Raw genomic sequence first — 15,817 nt, 5'->3', positions numbered from 1 at the left:
CTCCATACATTGCATAGCGGCTGTATTCACTTGAATAGGAGCAGAGCTGCAGAACTGCAGCTCTGCCGCTATTGCGTGACCGGAGCTATGTGCTTCCGGAAACATCGTCAGATGCCCGAAGGCAGCCGGAGCAGCTGAATGGCGCAGGGTCCGGGTTTCGGACCCGCACCGATCATATATTGTATAGTCCGATTGGGGAAAAGCCCTTTAAGCTGCACTATGGCCAACCTATGTCTATAATCTTTTGCTATAGTGTTTAAAAAAAAATGGAGAGGCATACTGTCAGGTCACAGATGGTTGAAGGTTTGTGCCATGTATTAATGGCATTTGATGTCAATTCGGAAGCATTATGGTTTTCTAAGTCTGCTGCACTATTTGTCTGTTCTCTTTGTTGTATTTTCTGTTCCCTTGCTGTGTGGTTAAATGCAATCGTGAAAGCATTCAACCCCACAGGCTGACTGTAGTGTGTAGTTCAGAATATTCTTCAGTGGGATTTCTGCCGCTATTTCTTCTAGTTATTATGAAATATCTCCAATAACAAAACATTTATTTACAAATTTGTTAAGTATGATCAGGCCTTCAGAAAAAAAGAGAATGACTTTTACATGCTTTACCTGCACTAACCAGAGACCAAACCAACCAGATGGCCCAATTTCAGCTATAGCACCCCCCCCCCTTTCCCATTACTTCAGTTAGAGTCGAGGTACTCAGCAGGCCACAGGTCTTCAGTGCCCCCAGGTAGCCCGGTAGCCTGGTGATTCAATCTCTGGACAATGTCAATGGTAGGTGTACCAGATGACTATAAGGAAGTATGAGATACGGTAACTAAGACTGACAGCCACAACCGTCTTATGACACGTACAAGGAATATGAAAGCAATATATAGAGCAAAAAAAAAAAAACACGTACACTACCGTTCAAAAGTTTAGGGTCACTTAGAAATTTCCTTATTTTTGAAAGAAAAGCACAGTTTTTTTCAATGAAGATAACATTAAATTAATCAGAACTACACTCTATACATTGTTAATGTGCTAAATGACTATTCTAGCTGCAAACGTCTGGTTTTTAATGCAATATCTACATAGGTGTATAGAGGCCCATTTCCAGCAACCATCACTCCAGTGTTCTAATGGTACATTGGGTTTGCTAACTGTGTTAGAAGGCTAATGGATGATTAGAAAACACTTGAAACCCCTTGTGCAATTATGTTAGCACCGCTGTAAACAGTTTTCTGTTTGGAGGAGCTATAAAACTGACCTTGCTTTGAGCTAGTTGAGAATCTGGAGCATTACATTTGTGGGTTCGATTAAACTCTCAAAATGGCTAGAAAAAGAGAGCTTTCATGTGAAACTCGACAGTCTATTCTTGTTCTTAGAAATGAAGGCTATTCCATGCGAGAAATTGCCAAGAAACTGAAGATTTCCTACAACGGTGTGCACTACTCCCTTCAGAGGACAGCACACACAGGCTCTAACCAGAGTAGAAAGAGAAGTGGGAGGCCCCGCTGCACAACTGAGCAACAAGACAAGTACATTAGAGTCTCTAGTTTGAGAAATAGACGCCTCACAGGGCCTCAACTGGCAGCTTCATTAAATAGTACCCGCAAAACGCCAGTGTCAATGTCTACAGTGAAGAGGCGACTCCGGGATGCTGGCCTTCAGGGCAGAGTGGCAAAAAAAAAGCCATATCTGAGACTGGCTAATAAAAGGAAAAGATTAATATGGGCAAAAGCACACAGACGTTGGACAGAGGAAGATTGGGAAAAAGTGTTATGGACAGACGAATCGAAGTTTGAGGTGTTTGGATCACACAGAAGAACATTTGTGAGACGCAGAACAACTGAAAAGATGCTGGAAGAGTGCCTGACGCCATCTGTCAAGCATGGTGGAGGTAATGTGATGGTCTGGGGTTGCTTTGGTGCTGGTAAAGTGGGAGATTTGTACAAGGTAAAAGGGATTTTGAATAATGAAGGCTATCACTCCATTTTGCAACACCATGCCATACCCTGTGGGCAGCGCTTGATTGGAGCCAATTTCATCCTACAACAGGACAATGACCCAAAGCACACCTCCAAATTATGCAAGAACTATTTAGGGAATAAGCAGGCAGCTGGTATTCTATCTGTAATGGAGTGGCCAGCGCAGTCAACAGATCTCAACCCCATAGAGCTGTTGTAGGAGCAGCTTGACCGTATGGTACGCAAGAAGTGCCCATCAAGCCAATCCAACTTGTGGGAGGGCCTTCTGGAAGCATGGGGTGAAATTTCTCCCGATTACCTCAGCAAATTAACAGCTAGAATGCCAAAGGTCTGCAATGCTGTAATTGCTGCAAATGGAGCATTCTTTGACGAAAGCAAAGTTTGAAGGAGAAAATTATTATTTCAAATAAAAGTCATTATTTCTAACCTTGTCAATGTCTTGACTATATTTTCTAGTTATTTTGCAACTCATTTGATAAATCTAAGTGTGAGTTTTCATGGAAAACACAAAATTGTCTGGGTGACCCCAAACTTTTGAACGGTAGTGTTGTCAGGGATCATTACCATGTATATTGTTTGAAAAATATTATCCTTACATATATATATATATATATTCAGTATATTACACAAAGAGATTGGATTCATGGAGCACAAAGAGCCTGCATAACACGCCTATGGAAGACACCGCCCCCTGGAATGCAAAGAGGAGTGTGCAGAAGAATGTATAGGAAAACTTACAGCAGAGGAGCCAATGGGACTTAAGCAAGTCCCATATCTCGAGGGAGGGGCATGTGTCTCTTTCTGTGTTTCTTTGTTCTGAATAAAAAGTTTTTCAGTGTTCCTCCTGACTGAGAGAGGGAAGGCTGTACCAAACATCTGTGTGGTGTACTTCTCTCCAGGCATGCCTTCAGCTTTCAATTTACAGAGGTGGTTATTCGGTGTGAAATACGGACCTGACATTTGGCGCCCGAACGTGGGGCCTCACTCGAGGAAATATCAAAATCCGGACAACCGACAATCACAGGGTGAAACAGAGGACTCAAAGTTGCCCACTGAAGGAATTTGATCACCTCCGCAATAACACGGTAAGCGAATTGATTTTATAAATCTTCGTCTTATCTGTGTTAGTGGGCAGTCTTGTAGCGATCTGTAGAACCCTTTTGTTGATTTCCTGGATTATCTCAGGCGACAGAGGTGATATTTTCCGCTGTGAGGGTAAAAAAACCTGTGAGACCTTAGTCGCGCCCGACTAACCATCCTCTGGGTAATTAGAGTCTAAATAAAAGATTATATAAGAGACCGGAGAGTTATCGACTGGGATTTTAATATTTCCAGCGAATCCGGAGAGTCTAAATAGAATTATATAAGAGACCGGAGAGTTATCGACTGGAATTTTAATATTTCCAGCGAAGCCGGAGAGTCTAAATAGAATTATATAAGGGACCGGAGAGCTAGACTGTGAAATTTTAATAGTTCCAGTGAAGCCGGAGAGTCTAAATAAAAATTATATTTCGGCGGACCGGAGGCTGTAGACTGAGGAATTTTAATATTTCCGGCGAGGCCTGGGAGTCATTGACCGAAAATTGTTATATAAATTACGTGTATAATATAGACTGTTAGGCATATGATTTAATGAAGCGAAGAGAAGGGAAGCAGTATGTGAGAAAAATGAAGAAATTGATGGAAAGTGTTTTAGAGGGATTTGCAGAAGAGGAAGTTAGGAATAAGAAAGGTATTGTATGTATTAGAAAACAGGACCAGCCGACGCCCGGTAATGGCTTCTGTACCTCATGTTGAGTGTGTCCTCATTGTTGGTGGGAAACCCCCCCCCCCCTCACAGCTGCGCACTGTGTTTCCAATGGGAGAGGCTGCCCCCCACCACCCACCCCTGATGTGGCCACGCCCGGCCCAACCAAATCAGTATGAAATAATCGCCTTGTTAATTTTGTCATTTGTAGTGGTTTTTCTATTTACAGAAGTTCCAGTCTAGTTCACTGATGAAACAACACGTCATCATAATATAGAGATGGTGGCCGACAGATTGTACTGTTAAAGATTGTGTTTGCTGTTTTGAACGTAGATAATTCCTATACAATGGTGTGATGAATAATAGCAGATACGTATGTTGTTTTGCCGGCATTGAAAGTGTTAAGATTGTGAGACTAGAAGCTGTGAGAGATGAGTGTGTGACCCCCCCTCCCTCCCCCCTGTAGTGTGCTGTGTTTGGGAGGAGGAGGGGGGGCTGACTGGGTGCAGTCTGCAGGGCTGATGAGACAAAGGGATTTCAATATGCACTGCTGAGATATATATATATATATCAGTAATGTCTACAAACCTAAATACATTTCTTCTCTTTGCGCATGCGCTGTTGTTTATAAAAGTTACGATATTTATGTGTTATGATGTGATCAGATTTCATGTGTTTTGATAATTCAGATGTATTAAACTACAGATACTGTGAGACACGGGGTTTTGAAAATGTATGTGCCCCCACCGTTCCCTCTTTTTATATACAGTTTATTGGTTTGCAGTAATTAATGTTATCAGATATAATATTTTCTGTTTTTATTGAATAACTAACTACAATTGTTTTGTTTTTTTATTTCACACATGAGTTATATCATTGTAAAGATCAAATGTATTTGTCAGGAAAAAGTCATTTTTGTTTCAGGCTGTTGTACATTACAGGGGGTTAAACTAGTGTTATGTTGAGATGTAGTTTTGAACTCTGCTACATTACTTTCGCAGAGTCCACAAAGGGGGGAATGGTGAAGAAACTGATCAGGTACAATTTTGGTTTGTTTTGAGTTAATTAATTTGGTTTCAGGAGATCTAAAATGTGTAAGAGACCATCCCCCTCCAGAAAAGTTACACAGGAGGCAGAGGTGACGTCACTCACAGATGAGTCTTTACAGATTTAGATGGGGGAGAAGGAAAAAAATAAAAAACTTGTCTGGACATTGTTAATTTGATGTAAAGTTTTTAGGAATGTTTTATTTTTATTTGTTTTTGTATTAATCAAGTATTTGCAGAACCTGATAAAAGTGAGATTCTCAAAGTATTCTGGATTATCAGATGAGTGTGGAGAAGTGTATAACATTTGGTTTTATTTTAGAGCATGAAGACGCCACCCCTTTGAGATGTTATATATATATGTGACATGGGTTTCTAATGTAAATTTGTAATAAAGAGATATTTTATTATACAGTATGTACAAGACAGGATACGAGGCACCAGGTAAATTACCCAGAAACCACTCTCACCTTCTTGTTCATCTCAAGGAGCGGAGCTGGAGGTGCTCACTGAGGCTTGTAACCTGGCAGAAGGTAAGACGGCCGACATTTACACTGACACTAGGTACGCTTTTGGCATCGCCCACAATTATGGGCCCATTGGTAGTAGGAACTTTATTGGATCATCGGGTAAGCCAATTGAGAGAGCGAGAGAAGACAGAACTGACAACAAGGAGATGTGCAGCCAGGTGTCAGTAAATTGGCTTGTCCCTGGATACAATAATGCCACCACTAGGTTTGTAGCAGCCGGCATGATGTGCGCACGGCATGACATAGGTAAAACAGCAAAGGTACCTGTGAAAAGTGCAGCCCGGCCAGATTAACAGTCCCAGCGACTGCAGAACATACAACTACCCGAGGTAGAAGTGTATGACAATGTGCTCGTGTGTGTAGACCTGTTCTCAGGGGGGCCTGAAGCCCGGCCTGTATTTTCCCCACTGCAGATGTTGTGTGTAAGTGACGGGGGAACAATGTTATCCCAAGTATTGACCTGATGTTTGTACAATAAGATATCAGCAGTTCTCTAGATGTTATTCCAAAGTTAGTTTGTTTAATAATTGTATTTAAGAAGTGTTATGGGAATATTAAATACTGAAGTTAAGTTTTATGTAAAGTTCTGGACCAGCCTTAGCATTGGACTATTAGAGTCATGCGTCAGATAAAAGGTACAGAAGTGGAATATTCCCATTAGAAAACATTTTTTATTTGTTTATTTTTATTTTTGTTGTGAAAGGAGAATTTTAGAGCAGAAAATTCTGTGCAGTGTATATGTGTAAGTATAGATATGTATATAAAGAAGAAGAATCAGTTTGTAGGTATCAGTTTTAGTTACTGACCAGTGTGAACGTTTAACATAAATCTGTCATTGTTAATGTTTTTCTTCAAGTTAATTATCTGATTAAGATCAATTACTGATTAGGCTATGAAAAGCATGTTCTCCACAGGAAGAGTCCAACTGGGAGCGGAAGGCGTGAGAACCAGATTCTGACAGAATGTGGACGGATAAAGGAAGGTAACCGGTAACACCCAAGGCACTCTTGATGGCACTTGCATTGATGGTATATGACCTCACATATGCCCCAAGACTGCAAGGATCGATTTGGTAAGATCTAATTGGTATGTCCCAGGTTTTACAGCTGTCGCTGCTAAATTCTGTTAGAGCTGTTTGATTTGCCTACAGAACAGTCCTGGCAGACCGGTGCCAACCTTATCATACCTGCCTCCCACGAAGAGAACCGACCTTGAGAGGCCTTCCCAGGTAGAACGAACCAGATTAGAGTAAGAAAAAATTGGTTTGAGACACTTGTCAAATAAACATGTGGAGTCTGTGTATGTTTCCATGAGGTGGAGATGTTCTAGGTAATCAGCTGAGATCAAGATACAAATCCTGCTGAAAGAGTATCACCAAGTGCAAATGAAATGTACCCAGTAATCACACATATTCTAGGTGCCCTGTCCATTGGAACAGAGAAGTTTTTCCATATATATATATATATATATATATATATATATATATATATATAGGTGTTTGATGTCATTTAAGGGCCTGACATTATTGTATGTACTTAGAACAACGTTTATAGTGTATGCGGATGATGTTATCACCAGATTAGTATTTATTTTAACAATTGACAAGAGTTGGGGGTCCCCAGCAAGTGCCAGTAAATATGAACTAAAAGACTTTTAACACGATGAACTCCATCACTGAGATGCGGCAGGCGCAGCCTGAGCCAGTACAACGCGTTTATCATGAACTGACGGCAGTGTCACAATTCTAAGCAGCCGCCCAGACAAGTAACTTACCGGAGGAAGAGGACAGATACGTAGGGTTTGTGGTAGTTACAATAAAACTCCACTAATCCGTCTACGTGGGATCTCACCCCAGGCTCACAACATGAGGTGCTATGTACAGCCTGATGACGTAAACTAAAGGAGACGGTGTCGGACAGATGAGAAGGACCAAACCAAGTCCTGATGACATCAGCAAAGATCAAAGTAAAGACCAAAGACCTGAGTGAATCCGTCAGCAGGATCAAGTGTTTTGATAAGTAAGTGGCTAGGAGGGGGTAATAATAACTCCCCCACTGGACACCAACGTAGTCTGACTCCACAATTGTGTGGGTTACCCTGAGGGTGACAGTCAGTGAAGAGCAGAAGACAGGAGAAGAAGAAGACGATGGTGTACAGGACTGGCAATGAACTGATGGGACCCGAAACCTGAGGGTGATAACATTATGATTATTAGTTGAGGCCCTATTGTTTATAATGTCTGAGGTTTATAATTATAATGTGTGTAAATATGCCACGGTGCTGCAAATTACAATCTGAGGAGTTTTATGTGGAGGTGTGAGGTGAAGGTCACTGTGCTGCCCATGACCTGTTATATCTGCAGGGGTAAAAGTCCCATTAGGACAGTAAGTGACAGTGCGACAGTTGTTACCATTAATAAAATGTAGACTGGATTAATTATATATATATATATATATATATATATATATATATATATATATATATATTTTACAACCAGCAGCGGTTTGTAGATTATATCAAGACAACCATCGTGTATCCAGAGGAGAATAGGGAAAGTTAGGACCACTCCGACACCTTGGAAGTCCAGGTACAAAGGGGGGTTACTCATCAGGAGTGGTTCGTCTCAAGCTGGTGAAGAAATCCAAAACCCCTACCCGCCTGGTTCGAGTGGTCAGTGGTAGGTTGCTAGGCAAGACTCAGGGATAGAATAATATTTTTAGGGGGGACTGTCAGGGATCATTACCATGTATATTGTTTGAAAAATATTATCCTTACATATATATATATATATATATATATATATATATATATTCAGTATATTACACAAAGAGATTGGATTCATGGAGCACAAAGAGCCTGCATAACATGCCTATGGAAGACACCGCCCCCTGGAATGCAAAGAGGAGTGTGCAGAAGAATGTATAGGAAAACTTACAGCAGAGGAGCCAATGGGACTTAAGCAAGTCCCATATCTCGAGGGAGGGGCATGTGTCTCTTTCTGTGTTTCTTTGTTCTGAATAAAAAGTTTTTCAGTGTTCCTCCTGACTGAGAGAGGGAAGGCTGTACCAAACGTCTGTGTGGTGTACTTCTCTCCAGGCATGCCTTCAGCTTTAAATTTACAGAGGTGGTTATTCGGTGTGAAATACGGACCTGACAGTGTATGTAAGACTGCACCTCCTATATGAATGAAATGACTTTATTATAGCATATACAAAAATTATGAAAAAAACAATGAAAAAAAACAGAAAAGTTAAATGTAATTAAAAATGGCAAAAAACCACGTGCAAGACACATGTCCCGGCCCGTGGTCAAGCCACAGGACGTCACTCACGGAAAGAGACAATTATACAGCATAAGCAATGTAACTGGTAATATAGCGAGAGACAGAAAAAGCCCTCCGGTGGCAAAAAGTGATGCATATAAAAGTATGGAAGATGCAAAGAGAATTACAACAATATACAACCATAAATGGAGGGCTAGTGGAAGGTTGCGGCTCCATGAGGATAAAGTGTACTTTGTGCGGTACAGATATTAGTCAGGGAGAAAACAGGTCACAACCCAAAGGTTCAAATACAAGGTCAGAGAGACAGGAGAATAGTACAACAAGATAGGAAAAAAGTAAATCCATTACTGCCACTGAGACCAAAGCAATCTGACTGGTTGGAGGTCCGTGCACTCACATGTGCTGCCCAGAATCCCTGCCAGCCCGCCAAGATATTCATGCAGGGAGACAGTGCTGCATCACGGCAGGGTAAGAATGTGACATACTCGGTTTAGTAAAAATCTATATAAAGGAAATCTAGGTCAGACTGGTTCACCAGAAGTTCAAAGAAATCTCTATTCAGTTATAGACCCCAAACACAGCAGGGCCCATGAGACCCAGCAGAAGGTGACTCCACTACCCGTGTTTCCCCGAAAGTAAGACAGTGTCTTACTTTCTTTTTATCCCCAAAAGCCCCACTATGTCTTACTTTCGGGGTATGTCTTATATTGTAAAAAAATTGTCGAATTTTTTTTTTTTTCACAAACTTTATTTAACTGTTTTACATTTTTTTTTTTAGTCCCACCAGGGGACTTCACTATGCGATGTGCCGATCGCATATATAATGCTTTGGTATACTTAGTATACCGAAGCATTATTGCCTGTCAGTGTAAAACTGACAGGCAACCTATTAGGTCATGCCTCCGGCATCGCCTAACAGGCAGATGCTGAAGGCAGACCTGGGGGTCTTTGTTAGACCCCCGGCTGTCATGGAAACCCGACGGCGACCCGCGATTTGTTTGCGGGGGCGCCGATCGGGTGACAGAGGGAGCTCCCCCCTCTGTCAAACACATTAAATGCCACTGTCACTATTGACAGCGGCATTTAATGGGTTAAACTGCCGGAATCGGCGCGCGCTTCGATTCCGGCAGTTGCAGCAGGAGCAAGTGCAGGGGACGGCGCGGTGACGTATGGAGAGGGGGGCGGCGCGGAAGTGGGCAGGAGGCGGCAATACCCCAGTGTTTCCCTGAAAGTAAGACATATGTCTTACTTTCGGGGTACGGCTTATATTAGCCGACCCCCCTGAAACCCCCGATACGTCTTACAATCGGGGGTGTCTTACTATCGGGGAAACACGGTAGCAGTTCACTTGTTGAATCTTTTGTTGGACTGTGTGTATGATAACGATAGACTGTTCTATACAATTAAAAATGGACATTCAATTGTTTGGTATTTGGAGTATTGAGATCAGTATAAATATATCATTTTTTGCCTATATACACAATTTACCAATGCATGCCACAGAGACTGACTAAATACCACAACTAGGTAGATAAAACCGAATAAAAAGACCGGAGACAAAGTAACTTTAATTGTGAGTTGACTCGGGGTCGGCCACAGTTATTTATTTAAATATAAAATAGTTCAATACTTGAAAAGAAACACATTAAGTTTTAACCCTGTTCACACTGAGTTTTTTTGCAGGCAGAAAAATCTGCCTCAAAATTCAGATTTTGACCTGCCTGCATGCCGTTTTCCTTGTTTTTTATGGCGTTTTTCAGACGCGGCTATTGAGCGACGTGGGCAAAAACCGCTGCGAATAAAGCTTTCTCTGCCTCCCTATGCTGTCAATAGGAGGTCAGAGACAGAAACGCAAGAAGAAAGTGAATGTTGCTATTTTTTCTGCCTCCGTGTCCCATTGAAATCAATGGGAGGCAATTTCAGCAGTTTTTTGCCGCGGTTTCCGACGCGGTTTCTGCTGCAAACGCCACAGCAAAAAAAAAATAATCTGTGTGAACAGGGCCTAACACTCAGCCTGAAAATTACCTGGATGCCAAGCAGTCCTTCGCATGAGCATGTAGGTAGACTGTTTATAAATAAAAAATATTACCAAAGAGGACGTGTAATCCCAGCTACACAACCCTCCGACCCCCATCCAACAGAAACAAGTCTTGTCTACACCGTCCGGCAGTCCTGACAAAAAGGTATCCAAACCTATATTCGTAAAATGAACCCAGTTATGAAAGCAATAGGCAACAATTGTCACTTTCCAGCTGCCTGTGTCTATCTACCTCTCCCCTACGGGACCTCACAAAGTGCGACACCCGAGTATTCAAGAGTTGTCTGCTCCTCTCAATGGCATTAACATCCCTAGCGCCATGCCATACAGCCCTAGGGATAATTTCCAACCAGACGAAAACCAGTTAAGGGAAGAAAGAGGCAAAATGTTTTAAATCAAACTGGACAAGGGCAATCAATTCGCCCAACCACACATTACACATATCATGTGAATGACCAAGACTGTCAGAGCCATCCAGCGTCTGCTCATATAAGCCCCGGAGCCCACACTAATGTGCATCAGCCGTCATAAAGTCCATGGAACGCCCTCCAGGTCGGATAGCAGCCCGATGTTCAGCCCAAAAAACATAGGAATGTTGAACAATCCACACATCCGGATGAAAACCTGCAAAAAGAAAAAAATTAATGAGGCAGCAAATATGGGTGAATATAACATTCGGAGTGCCAACAACCAATCCGACGCACCTCATCGTCCGCCATACCAAATTCACTGGCCGTGGTAGCCGCCCAGAAATGAAAATGGGTACCAAATTCTGAGGGAGAAAAAAATGGATTTGGACAACGGCTGCTTAAACACTGCGGAGAATTGAAAACGCATCAATGACGGACTGGTACAATGAGACAAAAATTGCTCCCTGGCACGCCGCACACATAGATAGTCAGAAACTAAAGATACAGGGCACACGGGCCCAGTCACAGGGTGGAGAGACACCCAACAACCTCTACCAAAAACTTCAGTTTTTTAACGCCAAAGACAAAAACACAAACCGGAGCGGGATAAAACCACGTCCTCAAATAACAAACCGGCAGGAGGATCCGCACTGGGAGGAACATGCTCAGATACATGAAGAGCACCATAAAATGCAAAATATAAAAGCCATGCGAAACAATCACACCTCGAACTAATCGGAACAGACAGAGGGCAGCACCGATTGTAGCTTAAACAAAACAGAAAAAGATACCAGACGACGAGATTCACGCCAAACAGCAGAGTTCTTCCCACCTTGTAAAACTTGCTGTATAAAAAACTTTTTGGTATCGTCAAACCAACCTCGAAGCTTAACGAAAAGCGGCACGCCGGCTAAACAACTCTGGGCAACGAGGCTAAACACCCCTTTATCATGCAAAACATTCAGATACTCCATAGTAATCGTAGACCAAGGAAGATAATCAGGGCCAAACATCCTATTCTCTGCCACCTCCAACTACTCCCCCCACGCCTTACCGTGTCCGGACCAAGAGGAAGGGGCCAAAGACGATCTGACTAATGGGAGCAATTGAACTCCAACATCACCAACAGGGAAACCAAACAGCTGGTCCTGTCTTGGTCTGCCTTCGGGAGTAGGGAACAACAAATCCTGCCAATCAAAATAGGAGAAAGAGTCAGCAATGGCATTGTCTATACCAGGGACATGACGCGCCTGAAAGTGAATATTATGCTGAAGGCAATACAACACAAGCCGACGTAATAAAACCACAACAGGCTCAGAGGACGAAGTCAAATTGTTAATGGCATGCACATCACCCAAATTATCTGACCAAAAAAAGGACAGCCCGATTAGCCATATGGCCACAACACAACTCAACCGCAGCCATAATGGGAAAAAGTTCCAACAGCGTTCCTGCATCTTGGGGTACCTGACTAGCCAAGGCAACATCTCTACCATACTTATTAGTGTCCTCGCAGTGACGAGTGGATTGGGAATGAGGTGGGGCATGGAGCCGCTTGGGACAATGGAAAGCAGAATGGGTCCTGCCGCACGATGAACACTCATGTTGAAAATTGCATGATCAGTACAGTCTTCAATGGCCATTGCCCCGCCCCCACCGGGTCATCTAGCAACACCCCCGTGGAGGAGAGGTGGATGTGACTGACAGAAAAGGCCGCTGGGACATCATGAGGCGCAACAAAGCGTTGGTCGCATTAAAATCCCATTGAACATCAGCCCTTGTGCCCTCCACTTTCTGGGACTCCTCATCGTAGCGCCACCATGGGGAACCACCATGGGCTCCGTACCCGCTAAAAATCATATTAAAATACACTAATAGCTGACACACCTGGTCGTGGAATTTTTGTCCCAGCACACTACCCAGCACCGCAAAAGCCTGAATCCAATTGTTAAACGTTTAAGCCACTTTTGGCTTATTTTAAAAAATCGAGCGCAAAACTACACTCTTTGTCTACCGTTGTGGAGTCAACAGAAATTAGGGACCATATGTCAACATAGTCATTGAGATAAATGTTATCCCTAGTATCATCAGAAACATGAGAATCCAGCAGCGCAATACCGCTAAAATAATTATCTCTGAATGCCGGGACCGAGGACATCGACGTGCAAGTAGAAGCCTCAACAAAAGACTTTCCAAGCACGAATGGCGCCTTGGACCCTATGGGGCAAGGCGCAGAGCCAGCCAACAGAGATCGGACAAAAGACTAATCATCAACATTTGTATAATCAGACGGTAACCACGCCCGAAGGCAAGAAGACTTACCCAAATTGGATGATGTCATCTGGGCCAGAACAGACAATAAAGGAGCAACCGCCACCGGAGTCACAGGAGATACAATCAGAGGCTGTCCTGTCAAAGCACTCCGGGACCTGTGACCGGACCAGCGAGTCCCACCCCTCGGAGTACTGGCAGGACTGGAGGACCCATTGCAAGAACTCTGAGAAGCCAACGTGGAAAAAACCGATGAAGGTGAAGAATTATGCCGCCAAGTGGAGCGCTTCTTCCTAGCCTTTGATGAGCGCCGTGAGGTTAAAGCCCCAGCGGACCAGGAATGATGGGAACGAGACTCGCGTCCACTGACGCCATACCGTGAATCCATGGAGGAAGCACAGGGCTGGCATTCCGACAGCACGTAAGCCTGCCCCAAGGATGTTGGCGGCAAAGGAGAGGGGCCAACAATAGAGGTGGAGCCATCAGCTTGACAAAAACCTGATACTGCGCAGAAGGCACAGGATCAGCATCACTGTCCCCCTCAGAAAACATATCCATGTCCTCTGGGGGCACAGACCATGCCATCTGTCGGCAGAAACAGTCACAGAACTGGCAGCTGCAGCATGAACAGTAATAGTACTAGGATGAGGGGGGCAAGGGGGGCCTCTTGGAAGCGCTACCATATAATTAGGGTCTGTGCCAGCTGTGCCAGCCGCCACAGCTATGTCATTCCACACAGCCGCTTGGCAGAGCCGAACCCGGCCCAGGCCGGAGGTAGCTGGTAAGGGGGGAGTGGGTGGTAGGATCTCATCACCCATGGCTTCCTGCGCTGAACTAGCGACAAGAGCCAGCCGGTGGGCAGCATGGTGGTCGGAAAGACCAGGCCCCAACCGCACAGTGGAGTGGCGGGAACCTGATCCTGCAGAGGGGGACAATCTAGCGGGAGGCCCCGAACACTGCGCGGACCTCCGTCGGGCATGGAGAGGCACGGGAGCAGGGGCAGCCGGCTCAGGCATGTCCTAGAACAGAGCCTGAAGCCAGGCCGACCCCTCTACCTGAACGAGGCACCAGATCCTATCTGTGATAGCGTCCATCATGCAGGAGGTACAAAGATGTGGAGTCAAGCTGAAAATCTCCTCGCAATGAGAGGGGAAGGGGAGGGGGCATACCTATATAAGCAGGCTTTCATAACCAATGGCTGAGGTACAGCCTGTGTAAATACACCCTGCAATGAAACGTACAAAGTTAACCTTTTTTTAGTCAGTCAAAGGCCCTGAGGCTATACGCCTATGGGCCTGCTATATTTCAAACAATCCTAATACAATCATGCAGCATGTTTAATTAACTTAGGATGTGCTAAACATAGTATTAAGGGTGTTCTCCGGGCATTTTATATTGATGGCCTATGCTTAGGATAGGTCATTAATATCAGATCGGTGGGGGTCCGACTCCCGACCGACTCCTCGCCGATCAGCTGACTGAAGGGGCTGCAGCATTCGTCGCCGGGACCTCTTCAGTGTTTACCAGGCACAGCACCATACACATCCGTAGCAACTGTACCCAGAATTGCAGTTCCTTGCCATTCACTTGAATGGGACCGGAACTGCGATCCCAGGCACAGTCGCTGCGGATTTATACGGCGCTGTGCCTGTAAAATGTAAAAAGGAAAAAAAAACTGCCACTCAGAATTCTTAGCTTTGTTTCTTTTTTATTTTACATGAGACGCGTTTCAGCTTTCATTCAGCCTTTCTCAATCATAATGACGGTTGAGAAAGGCTGAGTGCAAGCCGAAACGGGTCTCATGTAAAATAATAAAGTAATGAAGCTAAGAATTGTTTGTGGCGGGATTTTTTTTGCCTTATTAATTGAATCGGGATATCCCTCCTCCATGTGCCCCATGCTGAGATCTATTCAGAGTACCACATCTATCCACATGTAAAATTTAAAGAGGCATCAATCAGCTGATCGTCGGCAATCGGACTGCCACCAATTTGGTATGGGTGACCTATCCAAAGAATAAGCCATCAATAAAAAAAACGCCCAGAGAACCCCTTTAAAGTTGTTGTCTTGTTTAAAAAACTAATTTTCAAATAACCTATTTGGTAATTCCTAGTTGATAGAGGGGTAAGGGTCCCTGTTCAGAGAGCTCCTGCAAAGAATGTCTTTCACTGTGAAGAACATGGCAAATGAGTAGATTATATGGACATCCAATTGATATTAATGAGAACTATATGATACTTAATTTCCCCTGGGGTGGCTCTGCAGGGAAATTTAACACTCGATGCAGGGTCCCCATAGACTAGACCACAGACTGTTGCTTGAGTCAATGCAACTATACTCCCTGTGATTAATTTATTGGGGGACTCTTCAAAAAAAAAAAAAAAAGGAACTGTCCAAAGGGGACATCCCCTTTACTTACATGCTGGAAGATAAAGGATTACCAATCTTTGGTTACAGTATAGTATGACTGCTACCATGATGATTGCAGACTCCACTCTGACATATGTGTGCTAG

General features: G+C 43.7%; 1 long non-coding RNA gene across 1 annotated transcript in view; it reads right to left on the bottom strand.

Annotated features, from left to right (window-relative positions):
- Window positions 1-9,310, bottom strand: part of LOC142657846 (uncharacterized) — a 484,403-nt gene extending 475,093 nt beyond the window's left edge. The window contains exon 1 of the long non-coding RNA XR_012849989.1: window positions 9,204-9,310. This is a non-coding gene — a long non-coding RNA (uncharacterized LOC142657846). The remainder of the gene's footprint in view (window positions 1-9,203) is intronic.
- Window positions 9,311-15,817: the final 6,507 nt, after the last annotated feature.

The sequence above is a fragment of the Rhinoderma darwinii genome, chromosome 7, assembly GCF_050947455.1.
Source record: "Rhinoderma darwinii isolate aRhiDar2 chromosome 7, aRhiDar2.hap1, whole genome shotgun sequence".
NCBI lineage: Eukaryota > Metazoa > Chordata > Amphibia > Anura > Rhinodermatidae > Rhinoderma > Rhinoderma darwinii.
This window is presented reverse-complemented; position numbering and strand designations above follow the sequence as displayed.